The 12,248-nt window shown below is 45.6% G+C and overlaps 1 pseudogene; it reads left to right on the top strand.

The window, feature by feature from the left end:
- Positions 1-5,057: 5,057 nt before the first annotated feature.
- LOC130198260 (tripartite motif-containing protein 16-like) lies at positions 5,058-10,988 on the top strand (annotated as a pseudogene).
- Positions 10,989-12,248: the final 1,260 nt, after the last annotated feature.

The following is a 12,248-nucleotide window of genomic DNA, read 5'->3' as shown; positions in this document are numbered from 1 at the left end:
TTCTTTGTGCACCGAGACGGTCGCGCAGATTTTAAGAGACACTTTTCAATGAACTTCTGACACTTCTTTTTAATCAATCCGACTGGGGCGGGAACAATTATCCAAAACGTTTAACTTTTTGATGGATTTCTTTGTCGCCGTCGCCATCTTCTCCGAAGACGACTGCTCGTCAACGAGATGTGGGAGTGTCCTCTCCGGACTCTGATGGTGAGAAGAAAGTCCAAAAACAGTGAGGAGAAGAGAAGGTGAAACAAGGTCCAGCACCTCCGATCAGAGCCGAGCCGAGCCGGTCCTCATGGCGTTGACTAGAGGTTGACCCGAACCCACCGGACCAGACTGGTCTGCAGCAGAGAGAAGGAGGGAGGGAGAGAGAGAAACAGAGAGAGAGAGAAAGAGAAAGAGAGAGAGGGAGACAGAGAGAGGGAGAAAGAGAAAGAGAGAGAGGCAGAGAGAGAGAGGGAGACAGAGAGAGAGATAGAGAAAGAGAGAGAGGCAGAGAGAGAGAGAGGAGACAGAGAGAGAGAGAAAGAGAAAGAACCAACACTACCACTTTAGTCCACAGGGGGCACCAGAACCAACACTACGAGGAAACAAGCTCCTCCCCCTCTCCCATTTCCTCACCTCCTACCACCCTGGGTATGTGTCTGTCTGTGTGTCTGTGTGTGTGTGTGTGTGTCTCTGTGTGTCTGTGTGTGTGTGTGTCTGTGTGTGTGTGTGTCTGTGTGTGTCTGTGTGTGCGTGTCTCTGCGTGTGTGTGTGTCTCAGTGTGTGTGTGTGTGTATCTTTGTGTGTGTGTGTGTGTGTGTGTGTGTGTGGTAACCTGCAGGGACACACGGTGACGCCGTGCAGTCGGCCAGACTCTTCACTCGACACACACACACACACACACATATTAAGAGGCCATTTAAAGAAGCCATTTCTCTCTTTCTCTATGTTTCTATATATATAAATAAAGATAAAGAATCGGTCGTCAACGTCTCGTCTCCTCGGGAGGAGGCGCCGGCCGGAGGAGGTGTCATGGCCGCCGAGGAGGTGAAAAGAGATGAGCCCTCGCCGAGGAAAACACGAGCACGCTCTCTGGGATTTAATTGGGCACTTGGGCGGTGAAGTGGCCGTTACCTGCCGACCCGGCGGTCGCCGTGGAGCCGCCGCCGAGTCGTTAACGCCGGAAGAAAAACACATTTGAGGCTAATCTGCCAGCAAAGTGACAATTTCATTGGCCGACGGGATGCGGAGAGACAATTAAAACTCAAAGAGACTCTAAACTCACAACATGGTGATCACGCCGGAGCTAGGAGACACATCGGAGGTCTGATTGATCAGCACACTGATGTATATATATATATATATATATATGTATGTATAGATATATAAATATCTATACATATACAGGACTGTCTCAGAAAATTAGAATATTGTGATAAAGTTCTTTATTTTCTGTAATGCAATTAAAAAAACACAAAAATGTCATGCATTCTGGATTCATTACAAATCAACTGAAATATTGCAAGCCTTTTATTCTTTTAATATTGCTGATTATGGCTTACAGCTTAAGAAAACTCTAAAATCCTATCTCATAAAATTTTAATATTTCCTCAGACCAAGTAAAAAAAAAGATTTATAACAGCTAAGTGTTTGTCAAGGCTCAGGAAACCCTTGCAGGTGTTTCGAGTTAATTAGACAATTCAAGTGATTTGTTTAATACCCTACTAGTATACTTTTTCATGATATTCTAATATTTAGAGATAGGATATTTGAGTTTTCTTAAGCTGTAAGCCATAATCAGCAATATTAAAAGAATAAAAGGCTTGCAATATTTCAGTTGATTTGTAATGAATCCAGAATGCATGACATTTTTGTTTTTTTAATTGCATTACAGAAAATAAAGAACTTCATCACAATATTCTAATTTTCTGAGACAGTCCTGTATATATATATATGTGTGTATATATATATACATATACTTATATATACACACATATATACATATATATATTTATATATATACATATACTTATATACATACATATTAGTGCTGTGAAAAATAACGCGTTAACTCAGTTAATTCAATTACAGGTTTAACTTCGTTTTTTTTTTTAACGCATTTAACGCATGCGCAGAATGAGCTTCCAATCCGTCTGTTGTTGGTCGTCTCTCCAGCAGCGTGTCATTCTGTCTCTCGTGTCGCGTTAACACGACTCTGATCTCCGTCTCGCGCACCCCAGAGCTCGGATGCCGGCGTGTGCGCACATTGGGACGAAAAAAAAGTCACTTGCAAAATGAGCTTCCAATCCACCACTTCAATCTGAACTCTGTCCGCTCTCATGCAGACGGTCTGTTCATCGGTAATGATCCTTCCGCAGGTTCACCTCCGGAAACCTTGTTACGACTTTTACTTCCTGTAGATCAGGGTCTCAACACGTCGATCGCGACCTGCCAGTCGATCGCGGCGTAGTGTTGGTAGATCACATGACATTAAAAAGATTGGCCCGCCCCCTGACATGTTCTCTATAGCACGTCTTTGTTCTTTTATTAAACTAAACGTCTGTTGTTGATCGTATCTCCACAGCAGCATGTCATTTCTGTCTCTTCGCGTTGCGTTAACACTTATCGATCTCCGTCTCGCGCCACAGAGCTCCGCGCGCGCATCGGGACCGAGCAAAAAAAAAGTCACTTGTCAATCTGTCCACCTGTCCAGGCCGGTGAGGTTTCAGCTTTGCAGCGGTGTCCCCGCCGTCCCTTTCATCACGGCCCAGTTCATGAAGAAAACCCACACAGTCAGTTTGCCTCAGCAGCTGCTAGAGGAAGACTAGAGGCCTTTAGATTGTATCATGGTGGAGTTAATGGTTGACAAACAAGAGAGAAATGCTCTGTTTAAACCTCCTGTTACCTTTACATTTACTAACATATTTTACCCTCGGGGTCAATTTGACCCCAGCAATTAAAACCTCCAGAAAATTATTAGAATTAATATTGCTTCCCAAGTTTAAGTGTGAGGTACTTTATGTTTGTTTGTTGACTACCTAAATAGCCCTTTAAATAAATAAAAAAGTTGATATTTCTTATATGTTTGACACAGTGAAAAACAGCCTGGGGTCAAATTGACCCCAAAGAACACTGACATTAAACATTGAATGGGGTCAAATGGACCCGAAAGGTAACAGGAGGGTTAAACATTCTGTTTAGGATGAAGATGTATTAATGTTCCATATGGAAGAAAACTGCTAAATAACTGCTGAGTTGCAGCACCATTGTATAGAAGAATGTATAAATGTATATATCTGTCTTTTGTCATAAATCTCTATGTTCTCACAAAATATACCGAGAATATCGGTAATATGTGATTAATCATGATTAATCCACAAAAACCTGTGATTAACCCGATTAAAAATGTTAATCGTTTCACAGCCCTAATATAAATACATATATATATTTATATATATACATATACTTATATACATACATATATATATACACATATATATATGTGTATATATACATATATATATATATATACAGGACTGTCTCAGAAAATTAGAATATTGTGATGAAGTTCTTTATTTTCTGTAATGCAATTAAAAAAACAAAAATGTCATGCATTCTGGATTCATTACAAATCAACTGAAATATTGCAAGCCTTTTATTCTTTTAATATTGCTGATTATGGCTTACAGCTTAAGAAAACTAAAATATCCTATCTCTAAATATTAGAATATCATGAAAAAGTATACTAGTAGGGTATTAAACAAATCACTTGAATTGTCTAATTAACTCGTAACACCTGCAAGGGTTTCCTGAGCCTTGACAAACACTCAGCTGTTATAAATCTTTTTTTTTACTTGGTCTGAGGAAATATTAAAATTTTATGAGATAGGATTTCAGAGTTTTCTTAAGCTGTAAGCCATAATCAGCAATATTAAAAGAATAAAAGGCTTGCAATATTTCAGTTGATTTGTAATGAATCCAGAATGCATGACATTTTTGTTTTTTAAATTGCATTACAGAAAATAAAGAACTTCATCACAATATTCTAATTTTCTGAGACAGTCCTGTATAGAGGGCCAGAGAGAGAGAGAGGGCGAGGAAGTTCCTCCGCTCTCCCGTGGACTCGCTCCTCTTGACGAGCGTTGACCTTTTGACCTCCGGACATTTGGGGGTTTTGTGGGAAATGGCGCTCGCTGATTAAACCCCAACTCCAGATCCTGGCGTTCCTTTTCAAAGAGCTCTCCTCTCTCTTCTGTTTGCCCTCCCGCTCTCGCTCCTCCTTTCAAGCACAAAACAAGCTTCCTGTCGTGTTTCAGCCCCCAAACAAACAAACAGGAAGTCGCCTCCGGAGGCTCGCGGCGCCTCGTCCTCCGGGAGATGAAGCGAGCGAGATGAGACGACGTCCTCGCCGCCGCTCTCGCTTTTTTAGGAACGGTTCTCCGAGGAAGCGGAGAACCGAGCGGCGGTACCCGGAGCCGGCGATGATTTCCCCCGAGGACGAGCGTCCCCGCGTTAGATCCCCCGCTCGCCTCTTCCCGATCCCTTTGTGTTTTAACTAAATGCAGAAATGCGGAACGATATTAAAGAAATAAAAATAAACTGCAGACTAAACCAAAGTGAACGGGGGAACTGGGACGACTCAAGAAGGTCGACCGTCGGCACAAAGGAAACCCCTCGCCGGCGTTGAGGCCACCGTTTATAAACGGAGAGGGACCGCGAAGGTGGAGCGATGACCCGCCGCCGTGAGGTCCACAAACACGACTTCTGGTTCCACAAAGAACCTTTCACACCAGGGTTCCTTAAAGAACCATTAACGTTAACCTGCTACTCAGTCAGACTGACAAAACATTTGTTATCCTTTGGGTGTTTCAGATGCAAATCTATGTTTTTGGATTATTAATTTTCCTATTTTTTTTCACTTCCTCTTTCAGCTCCTCCTCCAGGAATGACGTACAGCTTGATAAGCCCCTCCCTCTTCCTCCTGCTCTCAAACACAGGCGGCTGCACTCTGTCCACACACTTCCTGGTTCCCTCCCACTAGAGCTGACACGCCCCGTTCACTGAACGTCACATGTTGTTCACGTCAGAAGTCAAAGCAGAGTCGCTTCTGAGGAAGTGAAACTCAGACAGTCGTTGCTCCTGAGAGGTGAAAAGGAGCAGAAAGGAGTTCAGCCTCGAATCGTCGGCCCGGTGTGTGTGTGTGTGTGTGTGTTCCTTCTTCTTCTTGTTATTGAAGTTGTCCCTGAGGAGGAGAGGCGGCTGTTGGACCTTGAACGCATCTTCCCAGCTTCCAGTGAGTGAACGCAACGCGGGGGAGCCGAAAGAAACATGAATCCAACTTTGAACAACCAAAACATGAACAAGGGCGACACGGTGAGTCACGTGATCTGGTCGTGTGGCCGTGTGCGTCAGGGCACGTTCCTCTTTTCTTTCTTCTCTTCTTTCTTTCGGGGGTGAACATGTCCTGAACTCTGTCTTGTAAACGTGACGGACTTCTGTTGGACAGGATCGATCGTGGATTTGGATTTGGACCGTGACGAAGGGGGCGTGGCTGTGAGTGACGTGGGATGTTTCTCTGTGTCCAGTGTTTCAGTTTTTCTCGATTGCTAAGACACATTTCTTGAAACTCAAAACAGTTTTACCTGTGCTCAAAATCAAACACTGCTCTCAAATCATAAACAAAGTGATCCATATAATATTCACTATCAAGCAGTCAGTAAACAATACACCAATAAATAGAAAACACATTGTTCAAAACATATAGTTCTCAGGGAGAAGTAGATTTTTAATCAAATTTCATACGAAGGAAAACATGTTTTATGAGTCGCTACACATTGATAGATTTCCTCCTGTGCTTTGCTCTCTGCATTTCTTTTGTTCTTTCTCCTCCTTGTACCCTATTGTTACAGGACTGCACTCTGCAGCTCACAGCGTGTCCTTTGTCTCTGTCAGACGGTCATTCTTGTTCTTTGTTGGGATGAAGCTGCAACCAGTCAACATGTATTGGTCAGTCCGTCCTGTCAGCGTAACCAATAGAAAGCAGGATGGTCAAGGCCCCACGGTGAGTTCATGGTCCATGATCCAGCCTCCAATGCACTGCGGGCCTCCTGCAGTCGACACTCCTCCAGTGAAGGGAGTCAACATGTCACCAACGGGCTTCTTCTGGTCTCCGGGGCGGAGCACTTCGTCCACATCACAAGCAACATGTCCTCTCCTGAGGCGCCGGGGGAAGAAGCCTCTTGTGTGTCTTTGAAGCAGCTGCAGAGAGCGGAGTCCAGAACATGTGCGACCACCGAGAGACGGGAGCATCCTGACCCCGCCCCCTGAACGCCGTCACCATGGCGACGCACAACATCGGCTCACATCGGGCTGAGTCCAAGTCCTGCTGCCCTCGTCGTCTGTGGACCATCACCTGGTCTCTGGCTGCTGCTCCAGGGTCGCCACGGGTTACACTCTGTGTCCTCTTCCTCCTCGTTGCCCTCCTCGCATACGCCCTCCTCCTCTTCGCCCACCTCGCTTACGCCCTCCTCTTCCTCCTCGTCACCCACCTCGCATACGCCCTCCTCTTCCTCCTCTTCGCCCACCTCGCATACACCCTCCTCTTCCTCCTCGTCGCCCACCTCGCATACGCCCTCCTCTTCCTCCTCGTCGCCCACCTCGCATACACCTTCCTCCTCCTCCTCGTCGCCCACCTCGCATACGCCCTCCTCCTCTTCCTCCTCGTCGCCCACCTCGCATACGCCCTCCTCTTCCTCCTCGTCGCCCACCTCGCATACGCCCTCCTCCTCTTCCTCCTCGTCGCCCACCTCGCATCTGCCCTCCTCCTCGTTGCCCACCTCGCATACGCCCTCCTCCTCTTCCTCCTCGTCGCCCACCTCGCATACGCCCTCCTCCTCTTCCTCCTCGTCGCCCTCCTCGCATATGCCCTCCTCTTCCTCCTCGTCGCCCACCTCGCAAACACCTTCCTCCTCTTCGCCCACCTCGCATACGCCCTCCTCTTCCTCCTCGTCGCCCACCTCGCATCTGCCCTCCTCCTCTTCCTCCTCGTCGCCCACCTCGCATACACCTTCCTCCTCCTCGTCGCCCTCCTCGCATACGCCCTCCTCCTCTTCCTCCTCGTCGCCCACCTCATACGCCCTCCTCCTCCTCCTCGTCGCCCACCTTGCATACACACTTGCCCTCATCCTCTCACATTGTTTCTTCTATCCATTCTCAGACTTTCTCCTTCCCACCTTCAACCACCTGTTTGCTCTCCACTGGCTTATTTTGGTTGTGTCACATCATTTGATACGAGTTAAATCCATTTAGAGTGATTGTGTTGATCCATGACGTGTGTTCTCTTTGTCTTTCATCGTTGCCCCTTGTGTTTACAGTATGGATGACGTGTGCATTAGAGGGCAGAATGTGTTTTGAGACTGAGGATGTGTTTAGAGTGTTGCTGAAAAGTCTAAGTGAGATCTGCAAATTGTGTTTTACCATGTGAAATAGTTTACGGTATTGACAACAGACTGCACAATTAGCTAAATGAGTTCAGGCGTCTGAGAACTTTGTTCAACCAATGGGTTTTAGTGTTTTAGCAATTGAGGAAAACTGTAATGGGGTTTGACCTCTGGGTGACCTCGACCCACGTGACTGAAAGGGTCACGGGTCCATTTGTGTGGTTCTAGGACTACAGATGTGTAACCTGTGGCTCTATTTTAATTATTGTAACTCAGGTTTATGGACTAGTCACCAGGTTCAGCTACAGAGCTCAATTGTTGTGGGGAAAAAGCACCAAATTAAATAGTTCAGGTTTTACTGGGATTCAACAAAAATCAATTAAGATCACACACAAACACTACCGTTCAAAAGTTTGGGATCACCCAGACAATTTCGTGTCTTCCATGAAAAATCACACTTTTATTTATCAAATGAATATAAAATATAGTCAAGACATTGACAAGGTTAGAAATAATGATTAATATTTGAAGTATTTTGTTCTACAAACTTCAAGCTCAAAGGAAGGCCAGTTGTATAGCTTATATCACCAGCATAACTGTTTTCAGCTGTGCTAACATAATTGCACGGGTTTTCTAATCAGACATTAGTCTTCTAAGGCGATTAGCAAACACAATGTACCATTAGAACACTGGAGTGATAGTTTATGTAAAAGGGCCTCTATACACCTATGGAGATATTTCATTAGAAACCAGACACTTCCACCTAGAATAGTCATTTACCACATTAACAATGTAGAGAGTGTATTTCTGATTAATTTAATGTTACCTTTATTGAAAAAAACAATGCTTTTCTTTGAAAATAAAGTCATTTCTAAGTGATCCCAAACTTTTGAATGGTAGTGTATATTTATAATGAATAATAAACTTCAAGGTGGACAGTCATCCGTGTGGTTCACCCTGTGGGCAGCTCTCCATCTGATATCAAGTGGTGCTCCACGTGATCATCTGCTTCATTAACGTTAACCTGCTACTCAGTCAGACTGAAAAAACATTTATTATCCTTTGGGATGTTTCAGATGCTAAACTTTGTTTTTTGAATATTAAATATCCTATTTTTTTCTTCACTTCCTCTTTCAGCTCCTCTTCCAGGAATGAAGTACAGCTTGATAAGCCCCTCCCTCTTCCTCCTGCTCTCAAACACAGGCGGCTGCACTCTGTCCACACACTTCCTGGTTCCCTCCCACTAGAGCTGACACGCCCCGTTCACTGAACCGTCACATGTTGTTCACATCAGAAGTCAAAGCAGAGTCGCTTCTGAGGAAGTGAAACTCAGACAGTCGTTGCTCCTGAGAGGTGAAATGGAGCAGAAAGGAGTTCAGCTGGATCGGGAAACCTTCTCTTGTTCCATCTGTCTGGATCTCCTGAAGGATCCGGTGACTATTCCCTGTGGACACAGCTACTGCATGAACTGTATTAAAGCCCACTGGGAGGAAGAGGAGGGGAAGAAACTCCTCAGCTGCCCTCAGTGTAGGCAGACCTTCACACTGAGGCCTGTCCTGCTGAAGAACACCATGTTGGCAGCTCTAGTGGAGCAGCTGAAGAAGACTGGACTCCAAGCTGCTCCTGCTGACCACTGCTATGCTGGAGCTGAAGATGTGGCCTGTGATGTCTGCACTGGGAGGAGACTGAAGGCCTTCAAGTCCTGTCTGGTGTGTCTGGCTTCTTACTGTGAGAAACATCTTCAGCGTCATTATGATGTTCCTCAATTAAAGAAACACAAGCTGGTGGAGCCCTCCAACCAGCTCCAGGAGAACATCTGCTCTCGTCATAAAGAGGAGATGAAGATCTTCTGCCGTACTGATCAGCAGTGTATCTGCTACCTCTGCTTAATGGATGAACATAAAGGCCACGACACAGTCTCAGCTGCAGCAGAAAGGACCGAGAGGCAGAGAGAGCTGGAGGGGAGTCGACTCAACATCCAGCAGAGAATCCAGGACCGAGAGAAAGACCTGAAGCTGCTCCATCAGGAGGTGGAGGCCCTCAACCTCTGCTGATAAAACAGTGGAGGACAGTGAGAAGATCTTCACTGAGCTGATCCGGCTCATGGAGAACAGAAGCTCTGACGTGAAGCAGCAGGTCAGATCCCGGCAGAGAACTGAAGTGAGTCGAGTCCAAGAGCTTCAGGAGAAGCTGGAGCAGGAGATCACTGAGCTGAAGAGGACCGAGGCTGAGCTGAAGCTGCTGTCACACACAGAGGATCTCAAGCAGTTTCTCCTCCACTACCCCTCACTGTCACCACGCGCTGAGTCTACACACTCGTCCGGCATCGATATCCGTCCTCTGAGACACTTTGAGGACGTGACGGCGGCTGTGTCAGAAGTCAGAGATAAACTACAGGACGTTCTGGGGGACAAGTGGACAAACGTCTCACTGGCAGTGACTGAAGTGGACGATTTACTGTCTCCTTCACAAGCAGAGCCCGAGACCAGAGCTGGATTCTTAAGGTATTCATGTGACATCACTCTGGATCCAAACACAGCACACACACGTCTGTTATTATCTGATGGGAACAGAAAAGCAACATTTATGAGTGAAGATCAGTCTTATTCTAGTCACTCAGACAGGTTCACTGCAAGGTGTCAGGTCCTGAGTAGAGAGAGTCTGACTGGACTTTGTTACTGGGAGGTGGAGTGGAGAGGAGGAGTTTATGTTGCCGTCTCATACAAGAATATCATCAGAACAGGGAGCATGGATGAATGTGTGTTTGGATGGAATAATAAATCTTGGGCGTTACTTTGTGACGATGACAGTTTTACATTTTATCACAACAATGTCCAAACTCCCGTCTCTGGTCCTCAGTCCTCCAGATTAGGAGTGTACCTGGATCACAGAGCAGGTATTCTGTCCTTCTACAGCGTCTCTGACACCATGACTCTCCTCCACAGAGTCCAGACCACATTCACTCAGCCTCTCTATGCTGGACTTGGGTTTGATTATTATTCTTCTGGAGACACTGTTGAGTTCAGTAAACTCAAATAGGCAGAAGTGAGTTCAGGGACATCTGGTTAAAGTCTGTGTTTTAAGTCTTAAACTTATTTTGTTTCCATCATCGTCTCTGAGCAGACTTTTCTTCACCTGTCAATCAAACCTTGTGGGCGGGACTTGTCCATCTTCTCCTTGTTGTTGTGTAGGTGTCTGAGTTCCTGTAGGTGGCGCTCCTTCCTGTGTGTGTTGAGTCATGGAGGCTCTCACTGCTCATGATGCTCTTTGTTTACCTGAACTCATATTTATCTGCAGGGAAATGTAAAATGCTCTGAGCTCTAAATGTTTGATGAATATTGTTATTGATGTATTCTTTAATTTAAGTTTCTCTTCCTCTGCATTGGTCTTAAAGAGAGAAAGCACCAGAGCTTCTTTATCGGAGATATTTTGTTCTTAGAACTTCATGCAAATTATTCTATCAATACATTTGTGAGACTAAATGTTGTTGTTGTTTTCCCAATCAACGTACAAATGATGTACTGTGTTGCATTATAAAATAAAGTATCATAATCAATCAGTAAATCTCTCATCGTTCTTTTCCATAACTGAGGTGGTGGTCCAACACGTCTCACAGACTTCACTGAAGGTTTCATGTAACGTTCAGGTTCTTTCCGTGCGTCGGCTTCACTTCTCAAACCCGGAGGTCGGCTCCTCTGGAGGTCACGAGTGTGACCCTGTTTCCTGCATGTGGTGTGTGTGCTGTGCCTTTAAGTGTCTGAACCAGGGATGTGAAAGAGGTGAGCGCTCCCCAGCTGAGTGCTTCTGCTCTTCCGGTCCACTGTGTCCTGACTCACGGTGTCGCTGTGGAAGCGAGGCGCCAACCCTCTGGTTCCCCCTCAGGGAAACACCCAGAATGCACTGGGGCCAGAGGCCACTGGACCGGAAACACAGGACTCACAGACGGGTGGAGTCACTTCTACATTTAATACATGCATCAAAGTGCACAGACAAGAAAGTAAACCATGTGGGGTTAAATAAAAACATAAAATATACAGTCACACAATGTGTTGGTCATTTAGGAGTCACGCCCACTTACACTAAATAAAATATACCTGTTGACAGCAACAATAAAAAGCCCACGCTAAGATGGCTGCTCTCTCACTGTGTGCTCTCTCAGGTGTGTCTGACTACAGGAAGAAAGGCCCAGGTGAGCTTCCCACTCCCTTGTCTGTCTGTCCATCTGCCTCTTTATCTCTCTCTCTCTGTCTGTCTGTCTGTGTGCCTGTCTGCCTCTCCGGTCGCCTCGTCCCTCACAGACAGGACCTCTCCTTTGCGGCGTTGCCCCGAGTGATGGAGTCGCCGTGCCTCTCCATCCTCAGGAGGAGGCGTGGCCTCGGCTCCATCCTCAGGAGGAGGCGTGGCCTCGGCTCCATCGGGGCGTCACGACGTCTTCAGGTCGTTTACGTCAGAAAGACGAGCAGCAACACACACGCTCCGGGATAAAAGAATCCTGCTCAAAGGTTCTGGCTCCAGTCAAAGTCTGCAAGGTTCTATGAGAACATGAACACCAAGTGGTTCTCCAAAAGTATTTATCGTTGGGCGAAAATGGGCTCAGTCATCGTTAGATTATTACATATTAAACTGTTAGATTATTGCTATCGATGCATCTTAATGTTCATTCGTGACATTGCTGTGTGGTTTAATTATAACATTATTTATATTTCATTTGCTTATTCAATACATAAATAAAACTATCTGCAATAAATTCATTAGAGTGAAAATAAATATATTTCCCTCTGAAATGTGGAGTTGAAGTATAAAAGAGCATCAAATGAAAATACT

Source organism: Pseudoliparis swirei, chromosome 8 (genome assembly GCF_029220125.1).
Source record: "Pseudoliparis swirei isolate HS2019 ecotype Mariana Trench chromosome 8, NWPU_hadal_v1, whole genome shotgun sequence".
Classification (NCBI taxonomy): Eukaryota; Metazoa; Chordata; class Actinopteri; order Perciformes; family Liparidae; genus Pseudoliparis; species Pseudoliparis swirei.
Note: the sequence above shows the minus strand (reverse complement) of the source record. Positions and strands in the feature narration are given on the sequence as shown.